We start from the raw sequence: 14,176 nt of genomic DNA on the forward strand, positions 1-14,176 counted from the left end.
TAATACATACATAAGAAGCAAACACAAAAAATAAAGAAAATATTTTTACTATTACAGCATAGTACCTTGAAAAGTACACTAGTAGAGTACAACACCTGGCATCCAGTGGCTGGCATCAAGTGAACAGGTAAGAAGAGCTATTGCCCAGAGGAGGGAGAGGAGGCGGAAGGATTCAGGGAAAAAGTCCCAATCCCCTAAAACCATTTAGGAAATAGATAATTTATCTTTTCTAGATGCTTTTTGTTGTGCATGAACTTTGTATATTTAATGAGACTTTAGGATTATGGGAATTACTATGAGTCCTGGCACCGTCTTAGTCATCTTGTCTCCAGTTGAGGTCAATGCCGAGACATAGAGGGGGACGTAATGGAGAGACCTATATAGACCTGGATGGGAGCTCTGACATCACCCCAGGACCTGCCCTGTCTTGGAACTTCTTGCTATGTGGGATAACACATTTGCTTATTGCTAAAACTACTTTTAGTTGTGATTTCCAGCTGAAAACATCCTACTGATACCAAGAAGTACTGAAAGATGGCCCTTCGGAAAGCTATGTAACCTCTACACCCACCCCTTAACAATACCATGGTAAGATAAATCTAAATGCCGGCAGAAGTGTGTATTTGAATGAGACTTTGAAAACTATGTGAAAATTAGTGGGCTCCCTGATAACTCAGTTGGTAAAGAATCCACCTGCAATGCAGGAGACCCCGGTTTGATTCCTGGGTCAGAAAGATCTGCTGGAGAAGGGATGGGGTACCCACTCCAGTATTTTTGGGATTCCCTGTGGCTCAGTTGGTAAAGAATCCACCTGCAATATGGGAGACCCGGGTTTGATCCCTGGGTTGGGAAGATCTCCTGGAGAAGGGGAAGACTACCCACTTGAGTATTCTGGCCTGGAGAATTCCATGGACTGTATAGTCCCTGGGTCGCAAAGAGTCGGACACGGCTGAGAAACTTTTCACTTTCACTTTATGTGAAAATTAGTCTAATCAACATTTGGAATTGTATGGCCTGAATGTTTGTATGCCTCACAATTCATGTGCTGAAATCGTAATGCCAAGGTGATGTTATCAGGAGTAGGGCCTTTTGAAGATGATTAGAAGGTCAGATAGCATCAAGGGATGAGAATTTGAGCAAACTCCAGGAGAATGTGAACAAACTCCAGCAGATGGACATGCAGGACAGAGGATCCTGGTGCTGCAGTCCAAGGGGTCACAAAGAGTCAGACACAACTTAGGGACTGAACGACAACATAGGCCATGAGGGTGGTGCTCCCACGATGGGATTAGTGCCCTGATAAAAGAGGCCCCGGAGAGCTTTCTCATCACTTTCTGCGACTTGAGAACACATTGACCCCCTCTTGTAGCCATAGCACCCCTGCTTTAGCCCCCCCACCCCTCCCAGGGGGCTTGCCTTTCCCTGCCACTCAATGGGGGTCTGCCTGCCTGGGGTGGGGGGAGGGGAGGAAGCACCAGAGTGCTTATAACTCACTTTTTTTTCCATTTTTAATAAAACACCAAAAAAAAAAAAAAAAAAAGAACACATTGAGAAAATAGCCATCTATGAGCAAGAAAAAGGGCCCTCACCAAACCTTGAATCTGCTGGCACTTTGATTGTGGACTTGCCAGCTTCTAGAATTGTGAGAAATAAACATTGTTTCTTTAAGCCACCCGGTTTGCATCTTGGCATCACTGGGCTCGTTCCTAAGGCTCAGAGCTAGTTGGGCCCCTGGTCCCCTCTCCTGGGCCTCCCCCTCTTGGTGGACGCCACTGGTCTCCTTTCCTGGCCGCCTCTGTCACCTGCTGGGTGTGTTCAGCCACTCCCAGTGCTCTGCTCCAATGTGTTCACACTCAAATCCCTGTGTTGGGTGCTGGAGGCCCTCTCTGCCCCAAGGCTGCATCACCCCCTTTGCTGCCCAGGTGCCTCTTCGTTTCCTAGAGCAGAACAGCCTTTGAGAATGTGGTTTCTGATTTGGGCTCAGCCTTATTGTGAGAATCCGTCTCCCTCTTCTGGGTGTCAAAGTCCTTATTCATAAAATAAATGGTCTAGACAGATGATCTGTGTGATTCTCGACTGCCCTTGATTACTGTGAATTTATTCTGAAACCTCTATGTGTGCCGGCCTTCTGGCTGTAGGATCCAGAACCAATGGGGAGCGGACCCTAGGAGAGTCTTGTCAGATGTGGGGATCATGGCCTGGCACCCTCCTGTCAAATCCCTGTGTTGGGTGCTGGAGGCCATCAATGGCTTTGCTGTAAAGAGCATTTCTGAAACCCTTGGCTGATGACTCTGAGCTGTAAAATGCACTCTCAACACTCGATACTTTTCATGAAGATGAAAGGACTCTCAAGGTCAAGTGACAGAGTAGTCTGATGTATGACGACCGTCTGAACACCGTGCTTTTTTGTCTTCAGAAGAATTTTTCCCAGTCGTGGCTTTAACCTGACATCCAGACAACAAAGCTCCCTGATGACATTTCATAAGAAAATTCAATAACCCCCTTATGGAGTATTTTTGCTGTAGCCTTGGATTAACCTTTAATAAATGAAGCTTTAGCTGCCACACAGCCTCAAGAATGTTCTCCCGTGGTGAATGTGTCTGTGTGTCCTTGAGGACGCTGGGGGATGGGAGGTCACATGGGTTGGAACCACCCCCAGGAAGTCAGCTCTACCAAATCAATGATGCCAAGATACCAGGAATGACTCCCAAGGCTCAGAATGACTTCCTCACCCTCTGCCATTAAACTACAAAATGTAGAAGAAATCTCATTCTCCAGTTATTTAAATACTAGACACATCTAGACAGCAGAATCATCTCCCCAAAGGTTTCTTTTTAAATGGTCATCTATGTAAAAATTGAACAATGGCTTCTCCTGGGTGCTAGCAGCTGGGGAGGAGGCAGGGTGAAGACATGACTGAGCAGCTGCTATTGTCTTGGAAACAAACCCACATTCAATGGACAGGAAAAATGGGTCCCTAAGTCCCCATTTCTTGTGAATATCTCATAAATGTTACAAAACAATGCTTATTTACTATTTAGCAGAAGACAGTCCAGACGTGCAAGCTTGAAGAGAATTTGAGAGAAAACCTGTAGAAAGACCAGGATCACTCCAAATTGTGGTCCCATTGCTTCTCCCTCATTTTTGTTAGATGGTATTACAAATGCCCCTGCGTGATTTTGCTGTACTGCTCCTAAGGGTCAGCAGAAATTTTGATTTCCTATCATTTTATTGTGATGGTTTTAAAGCGTTTTTAAGAAAATGAATGTGTAATGGAAATTTGTATTTTTTTTGAGGTTATATAGGATAAATAGGGCTTTCCATATAGCTCATCTGGTAAAGAATCCACCTGCAATGCAGGAGACCCCGATTCCTGGATTGGGAAGATCCACTGGAGAAGAGAAAGGCTACCTACTCGAGTATTCTTGCATGGAGAATTCCATGAACTGTATAGTCCACAGGGTTGCAGAGTCGGACACGACTGACCGATTTTCACTTCACTTCATACCTAGTACATTTTATATATATTCTTAACAGTCATTTGTTCTAACAAAACCTTATATCCCTCATTATGTACTAGATCTTCAGTGCTAAAAGTTCTTTTTGTACCACTCTATCTGTTGGAAATTGAAATCTGTCTTCCAGATATGTTTCTAATTGAGAACAGATGTGCCCCTGGACATTTTGAAGAAACTATTTCTGATTGTGGTGTCTGCTTCTCTAGACCAAGCTCCCACATGTCTTTTTTTCTACTCCCTGGGGAGGTGACTGGTGAGCCTTAGGGAGAGGCCAGGACAAGGGTCTTGAGGCTGGGGAGGGTGACAAGTTGTGATTCAAACCAATGCTGCTCAGTAAGGCCTGCCACAGGGAGAGATGGCCTGCCCTGGAGGACTGGCACTTGTGTGTCTGTTGCTGTCGTGTAAGCAATCATCCTTGCAGAGACTGCACAGGCCTTGGTGCAGGGCGTCCCCTTTACACTCTGGACTTAACACCCCCATCACCAACTCCAGGAAAATCTGTGTGCTTCTACATGAGTAGGGAGACGTGATGACACTGCCCCCACACTTTTTCTCTGTCCAGCACTGGTTCATCCCCTAGCGGGAAGGAGAGAAGGATTGGTGATGCTCTGCATCAGCTGACTTACAGGAAAAGGAAAATATGATCAGTGTGGATAAATAGTGTGAAAGCCCCTTTGTTTCTTTAATGCTCTGTGTTCTGAGGACGATGGATGTGAAATGGGCGCAGACCCCAGCGTTCCCCTGCCCGGACGATGACTGTCCCCGCAGTGTCCATGGCAGCGTCTGTGTCCAGTTAGGGATCACAGAGAGGAATGTCCCTCGACCATTGACTACAGGTAGCATAGTGGGGATAGGATGCTGTGAAACCTCTCAGTCCCCTCTCCTCCCCGTCGGGTTGCCCGCCCATGGCCTCCCCAGGGACCGCAGCCTGCCCAGCTCGGCTGTGGCTGTTTCAGGTCACAGACGCTGATGTCAGACACTGATGTCCTTCTCTTGGGCTTTAAAAACCATCTCTCACTCCCTAGTTCAAGGATCTGGAAGGCCAGCTGTCATGAACGAAGAGCGGAAAAGCCTCACGTCCATCCAACGAAACTTGTTCTGAAAGTGACTTCCCTTTGCATCTTGGGGACCACAGGGCTGTGGGACGTGAAGGCAAATGGAGTGCTCCAAGGTTATTGAAATAAGGAGCCCTGTCCTCACTGTGACCCAGACCGCTAGGACATCGCTTCCTGGAGGATCTGGCCCGGTGCTGCCCCCTTAGAGTGAGTGGCTGTTGTGCAGAGCTCCCTCGTGGCCGCAGCATTCCCATCACGGGCTCTGTGGGGATAGAGACTGGTGGCGAGGGGGCGAGATGAGTGAAGCCCCCGCCGGCCAGCGTAGGGGAGGGTCGGCGGCGGGGGCGGGGGGGTGTTGGAGGGGGTGCACAGCACAGCTCGTCCCAGGCTTACTCCCAGCCGCCCTGTTGTTGGTTAAACAGTGGAAGAAAGAAAGCCCAGAGGGGAGGCAGTCATCTCATTGAGTCGGGGGAAGGTTACCACAGTGATGCGGTTGGAGTGTTGGGCTTGAGGGGTCTGCGGGGAAAATAATAAAGTGGGAGGTCCGGGTGGACACGAGACAGTGGTGGACACTGATGTTTCTTTGTGTCTGGCCATCTCATTCATGGTCGACATTGGACACTCCACTTGACCCTACTTAGCATTTGAAGGCTTGGGATTCCACTGCTCAAGGGGAGTTTTAAACTCACAGGGCTGATGCAGCAGTTTTATTTCAATTTTTTTCCATATGAGAAAGACTGTGCATGTGAATGATAATGCTTTATCGTGAGGAGTTTATCCACACATGATACATGCTTCTAATCCAGTCTGGTTGAAGCAACAGAAATTAAAAAACTGTTGATAATTACATATCTATGTATACACTTGTATCCATACATATACATCTATAAATAGATGGATCTCAGATAGATACATATTTCTATACCTCCAAAAGCAACTGCTTTTCCCTGCCCCCAAGATTAGCTATTTAAGTGGTCAAGGGTAGTTAAGCTTAATTAATGTGAACTCAGTCCCTGAAGTTAATAAACTCTCCCATGGGGGCTGTGAATTGAGAGGGTGAAAGGAAGTCATCTATTTAATAGCTAATTTGGTGGCTAATGCTTTCCTACTATATTGTTTTCTAGGTTTTGCACACCAACAGTGAAGTGTTGCTTTGAATTCTTTTAAAATCAAGGTTTAAGACATTTTTTGCTTTGTAAAACTAAAAAAGGAATTCATACACCTTTCATGGGAGATTTGAGGGTTTTTTTTTTTTTTTAACCTTAACTATTATAGCATTTTTCTTGAGCCTTTAACCCAGAAAGCAAACGTCTGCCTCTTGGATTAGTAACCCTTTGAATGAGTCACATACTGATTTTGAGTTATTTCAGCTAAGATGAAGGAAAGCCTCATAAAAGTGCAGGGAAGCCCAGGTTCCCGGGCCCCCAAGGCTGTTTTTAGTAATCAGAGGTTAGAAATCTGTAGCCAGTTTTGGCTTCTGTACTTAATATTTGACAGAATTAAGAAGTTCCTTTAGGTACCTAATTTCCTGCCAAGGAGAAAGCTTAAAGCTCAGAAATTTAGGAATTTAAATGTATTGATTAAAGTTCAGTTGTGGGAAAACAAGGAGGAATGTTTGAGGCTTCTCTTCATAATATGTGCCCACCCTGAGAAACATTTTCTTTTTCACAGTTTTTTACTGAGCTAAAGAATCTGCCCGCAATGTGAGAGACCTGGGTTTGATCCCCGGGTCGGGAAGATCCCCTGGAGAAGGGCATGGCAACACCTCTGGTATTCTTGCCTGGAGAATCCCATGGAGAGAGGAGCCTGGCTGGCTACAGCCCATGGAGTCACAGAGTCGAACACGACTGAATGACTAATACGCTTTCACTTACTGAGATCAAGTGGACAAGTCTAAGTATGGAACTCAATGACGTCATATATATGTAGACAGCCATGTGACCACCACACAGATCAAGACTAAGAACCTCTTTTGCCTCTCTGAAAAGTTCCCTTTCTCATTTTATTTAACCACTATTTTGAGTTTTTACACCAGTGATGTGTAGTCTGTTTTTCAGCTTTCGATAAGAAGAATTGTATACTATGCTTTCTTGCAGAAGTGTGTCAGACTTCTTTTTCTAGATGTAAATGGTTTTAAATCTACATGCATACAGTTGAAATCATTTTTTTTCCTATGGGCTTTAACATATACATGGGTTCCTATGGCCACCACCAGTGTCAGAATGCAGCTTCCATACCTCCCATCAGACTCAAACACCTGCTTCCTAATCCCTGCAGACCAGCAATCTGTCCTCTGTCCCTAGAGGGCTGTTTTTCCCCAAATGTCCTGCAAATCACACATATGTAACCTCTGACACTGACTTCTGTCACTTACTAGAAAGCATTTGAGATTCTTCCATGTGTTCTAATGGTTTCTTCCTGTGTGTTCCCTTGTATCATAACTATTCATTCTGCTGTGGATCATTTGTGAGCTTACCATTTTTTTTGTTTATGAATAAAGCTGCTGCAAACATTTCTGTATTTTTTTGTGGACATATAGACTAATTTCTCTTTGCCATATAGGAATGGAATTGTTCGATCACAACCTGAGTGTAAGTTCAACTTTATTAGCAACTGTGAAATAATTTTCAAAACTCATTATACCATTTTACACTCTTACTAACAGTGTATAAAAGTTCCAGCTTCTCTATGCTCTCTCCAACACTTGGTATCACCAGTCTTTTAAAATTTTGTTATTCTGGTGGGAATTTTCTAATATCTCACTGTGATTTAACTTTCTTTCCCTGATGATGAATGATGTTGAATTTTTTTTATACTTATTAGCCATCCTTATATTTATAATGACTATCTTTAAAAAAATTTTTTTTTAATTTTTGGTTGTGTCATAAGGGGTGTGCAATTTTAGTTCCCTGACCAGGGATGGAGGGAGCCCCTACAGTGGAAGCACAGAGTCCTAACAACTGGACCACTAGGGAATTCCCTATGACTATCTTTTCATTGTTGATTTGTAGGAAATATTCATGTATTTTTCTTACAAATCCTTTGTTAAATATATGTACTGTGAGTGTTTTCTCCAAGTTTGTGGATTGCCTTTTCACTCACTTGATGATTTTGATGAGCAAAAGTTTTACATTTTGATGTAGTCTATTTTATCATGTTTTTTTCACTCTATAATTAGTGCTTTTTGCATCTTAGTTAAAAAAATCTTTGCCACAGTTCCCAGACACATCATTTTGTGATTTCCAAAACACTTTATAGTTTTAGCTCTCACATTTAAGTATTAGATCCATGTCTATTGAGAACTAATTTTGATAGTAAGGTGTTTGTCAATGTGGGATAATAAAGATATCCAATTGTTCTCATACTATATTGAAAAGGGTTTTGTTTTGTTTTTTCTCCTGATGAATTTTATTGGTGTCTTTGTTAAAAATCAAGTGATTACATTGAGTGGATTTTGGACTTTTTATTCTGTTCCATTGACCTACTTGTCTATTCTTTTGCCAGTCACGCACTTAATTACTATAGCTTTGCAGTATGTTTTGAAATATGGCACTGTAAATCCTTCTCTTTTTTTATTCATCTTCTTATTCCTTTTCCTTCTCATCTTCCTTCTTCTTCTTCAAGATTGTTTTGGCTATTTGGATCTTTTGCATTTTGTATAAATTTTATAATCAGGTTGTTACAAAAAATAGCTCCAAGCAAGTGTGAAAATCAAAGACAAAAACCAAGAGGTTTTGATAAAGATTAGCATTGAATCAATAGCTCAACATGGGTAGATTTGACATTTTAATAACATTGTCTTTCTATTCATAAACATGGTACTTCTTTCCATTTCTTCATGTCTTTGTACAATTCACTCAGAAATGCTTATAGTATCTATGGTGGAGAATTTGCACATCTTTCATTAATTTTAAAAAAATATGTTTATTTAGCTACCTTGGGTCTTAGTTGTGGCACTCAGGGTCGTCTCTATGTTGTACGGAATCTTTCATTGCAGCGACAGGACTCTCTAGTTGTGGCACAGGGGCTCAGTAGCTGCAGTCTGAGGGCTTAGTTGCCCCTTGGCATTGAACTTGTGTGCCCTGCATTGCAAGGTGAATTCTTAACCACTGGACCACTGGGGAACTCCCCATCTTTCATTCATTTTATTCCTAGGTATTTGATGATTTTGTGTGTGTGTGCATGTGCAATGTATGTGTGTTAGTTACTCAGTCGTGTCTGACTCTTGCAACCCCGTGGACTGTACAGTCCACCACGCTCCTCTGTCCATGGAATTCTTCAGGCAAGAATACTGGATTGGGTTGCCATTTCCTTCTCCAGGGGATCTTCCGAACCCGGGGATTGAAAGCAGGTCTCCCACATTGCAGGCAGACTCTTTACCAACTGAGCCACCAGGGAAGCTCAGTTGATGATTCTGTAAATGATATATATATATATATTTTATTGTGATCCAATATACATAATAGGAAATGCACCATTTTAACCATTTCTGAATGTCCAGTTCAGTGGCATTAAGTCCATCCACACCGTTGTGCAATCATCACTGCTATTCAATTTCAGAACTTTTCACCATCCTACTTGGAAGCTCTGTACCCACCAAATAACAGCACTCCATCGCCTCCTCCAGCCCCTGGCAGATGTATCTCTGCCTCCTGTCTGGGTGAATTTGACTATTCCAAGTAACTCTTATATGCGGAATCATTTGAGTCTTATTTCACTTAGCACAGTGTCTTTAATGTCCATCCGTATTCTGGCATGTGTCACAATGTCATTCCCTTTTCAGGCTGAATCATATTTTGTGGTATATAGTATCACATATTATTTATCTAATCCTCTGTTGGTGGACATTCAGACTGTTTTCAGCTTTGGTCTATTATGACTAATGCTGCCTTGAAGATTGATGTACAAATATCTGTTTGAGTCCCTGTTTCCAATTCTTTTGTTTATATACCAGAGGTAGAATTTCTGGATCATATGGTACTTCTGTGTTTAATTTTTTGAGGATGTAAATGATATTTTAAAAATTTATTTTTCAACTGTTTGTTGTTAGTATTTAAAAATAAAAATAATCTTAAAAAGAAAGTATATATATGTATAAATGAATCATTTTGCTGTATAGCAGAAATTAGCACAATATTGTGAATTAACTATATGTCATAAGATATGGTTCCACTATGGTCTCAGGAACAAAGGATAATCCTTTACATAGAATATTTCAGCCTATAGAAAATACATTTCATAGCTCTTGTTTTTCTCATTTTGTTGTGGATGGGTAAACATTTCATTATGGATATTCATCCATTCTTTGGTTGAAAGTTAGTCATTTTAGGGAATGGCTAAGTTCTCTTGGTTATCAGGCAGTGGAAGGGTCACTTCCTTCCTCCCTGGTGTTCTTTAGAAACAGAACAGAAAGATCTCACATGTGTCAGGGCTACACACAGAGCCAGGCACAACCTTGGGGAAAACAAATGTTAGTTCCTACCTCTTGCTTCATCATCCTTCCCTCCTTGATCCCACTTGTAAATGTCACAGCTGAGTGTTTGTGCCTGAGGCTACATCAGGAGGTAACAGATGGTGATGACAGCTGAGCCTAGAGTCAAAGCTCAGGTCTCTCTGGGGTGTCAGAGTGGAGAACAGGCAAGTTCAAGGTCTGGAAGGAGAATTGAGGTGGGATCCTGAGACATAAACCTTGTTGACAAACGTGGGCAAGAGATGTTTGAGTGATGGGTTGTTGTTGATATTAGAGATCAATTGACTATCAGGAAACAGGTGAGCAGTGGATACCAGCCAAGGACAAGGATGTCATTCAAGTCAACAAACATTTGTAGAGTCCCTGAGATTGCAACCTAAGTGTGCTCTGAGTTGAGAACAGCCTAACATGCAGCAACAGGGACAATCAATCTCTGCTCTGGTTTTAGTAACCTAATTTGGGCAGATGACTCAGAGTGAGAACTGTGATGAGCGGCTGGGGTGGGGGTGGGGGTGGGGGTGGGGGTGGGGGTGGAGATGATCAATTTCTACCTGTGTTGATGATTGTAAGCAAAGGCAGGGCCCCTGGGAGAACCACAATTTAAATGCTCCATGTGGGTGGGCTCATTCATTTCTGTCTGCCCCTGGTGTTAGCTTTTCTTTTTGCTGTTGTTTCCAAAGCAGAATTCTTTCCTTTGGACTTTACTCAACAGAGGTCTTAACCCAGAGTCTGGATGGAGGGGAGATGCTGCTATACTTTGGGACCATGTTGAACTTGACAAGCAAGTTCTTGACTTAACAGTGAAGTTCCATTAATTTGATTGTGCATCCTCCCCCTCAATCACTCACCTGTGAAGCAGGCATTGACTTTAAGACATTATAGAATATTAAGCCCATGAAGGAAAGAGGATTATTTTCTTTCCTTCTTTTTCTTACTGGGTCAACAATTAACCACTTTGGAAGGAGTGGAGCTGAAGTAATCCATCAGAAATTGACACTGGGTTCCGGGAGCCCCAACTCCAACAAACTTCATCACTAGTGTGTTTATCTAGGAAGTGGGAAAAAAGAAGCTTGAGTGTTGGTTTATTTTATGTTCCCAACTAAGTGTAATTGTATAAATACTAGAAATTTTGAAAGAGCAAAAATCCTTTATTTTCACTAAGTGATCAATGTAATGGAAGAGATAGGTAGATGTGTAGAGATTAGAACTGAGTATTTTGGACTATTTGCCTAGAGAACTGATTTTTTTTAGGAGCCAGCCCCCAAAGTGTAGGAGTTTGTTTCTGGTAACAAATCTAGTATTCAAGCTAATGTCACATCCTCCTTATGGAAAACCCCACAAGTGAGTGCCTGCTGCATGTAAAGAATAATGTTCTTCAGCCCTGTATAGTCAGCCCTCTGTATCCACATTCATGGATTCAAACTGCCTGAGATAAAAAATATTCTGAAAAAAAAAAAAATTCTGAAAAAAGTTTCTAGAAAGTACCAGAAAGCAAAAATTAAATTAGGCACAGGCCAGCAACTAGTTACATAGCATTTACATTGTAAGGAATAAGTTTATGTGCTCAGTCCTGTCTAACTCTTTGCAACCCCACGGACTGTAGCCTGCCAGGCTCCTCTGTTCGTGGGAGTTTCCAGAATACTGGAGTGGACTGTCATTTCCTTCTCCAGGGGTTCTTCCTGGTCCAGGGACTGAACCCATCTCCTGCACTGCAGGGGGATTCTTTACCCACTGAGCCATTGCATCTGTAACTATTTATACAATTTTAATGCTGTTTTTAGGTATTATAAGTAATGTAGAGACTACTTAAAGTATACAGGGTGCCTATGTCAAATATTATTTCATTATATCTAAGGAACTTGAGTATCCTGGATTTCGGTGTCTGCTGGGGTCCTGGAACCAACCACCTACACTTGTGTGAGGCCAGCCAACCTCTGAATGGGGGCCCACCTAGACATGCTCCTCTAGGCCAAGAGGTCTGCTGTGTTTTGAGGAGGGTAAACTATTTGTAATATCTCTTTTATGAATCAATACACTGCATTTAGGGTTCTGAAAATGAAATGGAAAGAAAAGCATTCCACAGCTTGAACTTTTGGATGGGGAAGCCCCCTCATATCCCTGTGGCCCTCCATAGGTGAGGTTCAGAGAGAGCCTCTGAGAACCCCCGAAGACAGGCCCGGGCCCTGGGAGACCGGCCCCGGGCTGGGGTCCAGGCAGTGTGGGTACCTGGAAAGGTATGGCCGGTGACAGCCCCAGGCAGAGGTTGCCTGGCAGCCAGCATCCCCGGGAGCCAGCATCCTGGTCCTCACCGAGCGAGGCCTGGAGACGGTTTCCAGGGGCAGTTCCGTTTCAGCTTGTTTCTATTTTAAAGCCTGGAGACAATGAAAGACCAGTATCTGGTGCCAGTATTTTTTCTTTTTTTTTTTTCTCCACGGTTCACGCTATTCTTAGAAACAGTTGAGCCAGTGGTGGTGGAGGCTGAAAGCTCTGGAATCTTTTCCTCCGTGTGGCAACCACTTCTCTTTCCTGAGGAGGCTCAGTGGTGCTTTTCTTGGGCTCAGCAGTGCGGCCGATGCGGCTTGGATTCACTTCTTCCCCGGGAGCTCACACACTGAAGCCTTTGGAAACGGTGCGGGAGGACAGGCATGGGGCGGCAGCAGAGGAAAAAGCAGGGCCGGCTTTCCGTGGGCGGCGCTTTATTTATAGCTCCTGAAATGGTGTTTGTTCAACTCTCCTGAACTTTTGTGGAAGTTCAAATATGGGAACTGTGCTCATAAAAATGCTAATTATATATTTTCAAAGTATTTTTAACCATCTGTGACGCTTAGGCTGGGTTTGACAAAATAAATTGCTTTGAAAATGGACCTATGGAATTAAAGGAATTAATTCCGCCAGATTTTGTTGAGCACTTACTGTGCATGACGGGCTTCCCTGGTGGCTCAGAGGGTAAAGAATCTGCCTGCAGTGCAGGATACCTGGGCTCGATCTCTGGGGCAGGAAGATCCCTTGGAGAAGGGACTGGCTATCCACTCCAGTATTCTTGCCTGGAGAATTCCTTGGACAGAGGAGCCTGGTGAGCTACAGTCCATGGGGTCGCGAAGAGTCAGACACGACTGAGCAACTAACATTTACTATGCATGACAGGAGGCTAAGAAAGATATAGCTTTTGTCTTCATGGAAAAGAAATTGGACATGCACTTGGATTTCTATTATAAGAATAACCAGGGAACATTATCACCCCAGGTGGTTCAGCCTGGTGGGGGCTGCAGTCCATGGGGTCGCAAAGAGTAGGGCACCATTGGGTGATTAATATACCTATATCCATTTTAACCCCAAAGCCTGTTTTAGAAAGGCCATTGCATGTTGAGCTACAAACATTTCAGAAGGATTCAAAATTTGCTTCTGTATATATTTGAAATTCTCCACAATAAAAATTAAAAGCTATAAGAGAAAAAGAAAGAATAATATATATTTTGAAATCATTAAACAGGAAAAACCCCTGTGGAGTGTCAGTTGAAAGTTACTTTAAATGAATATTTATCATCTTAATTGCATACATTAGAAAATGAGAAAAACTATAAACCCTTGAGCTAGTACTGTCTGCAATTCAGTAAAAACAGAACTGCAGAGCCAGCAGAAAGAAAGCCGAAGGAAGGAAATCATAAAGATAAGGGTAGCGATTAATGGGCTAGAAACAAGCAGTAATACAGAAAATCCACCAAACTCCAAGCTAGTGCTTTGAAAAGAGTGATAAAGCAGTCTGTGGTGAGAATGACCAAAAACAGGAGGAGGAAAGGCATGCAAGAGAAACAGGACTTAACTATAGAAGGAGATTTCCAAGCTTATCAGAGAATACTATGAATATCTTCTTGAGAACATGTTGGAAACTTCAGGAAATTGGACAGTTTCCTAGAAAAATGTCAATTACAAAAAACTGATGACACAAAAAAATGGAACCTACCTATAAGCCACAAAAGAAGTGAATCAAATTAATAATCTACAGCTTTCCCCCAGCTCCGTCCTCTCCCCAGAAAACAAACCAGACTCAGCCAAGATTACAAAATCTTCAAAGAACAGAAAGGCATGTCTTTGAATAAGCTGGTTTCAGAGAATAAAAAAAGGACAGCTCTCCA

The sequence above is a fragment of the Bubalus bubalis genome, chromosome 14, assembly GCF_019923935.1.
Source record: "Bubalus bubalis isolate 160015118507 breed Murrah chromosome 14, NDDB_SH_1, whole genome shotgun sequence".
Taxonomy (NCBI): Eukaryota; Metazoa; Chordata; class Mammalia; order Artiodactyla; family Bovidae; genus Bubalus; species Bubalus bubalis.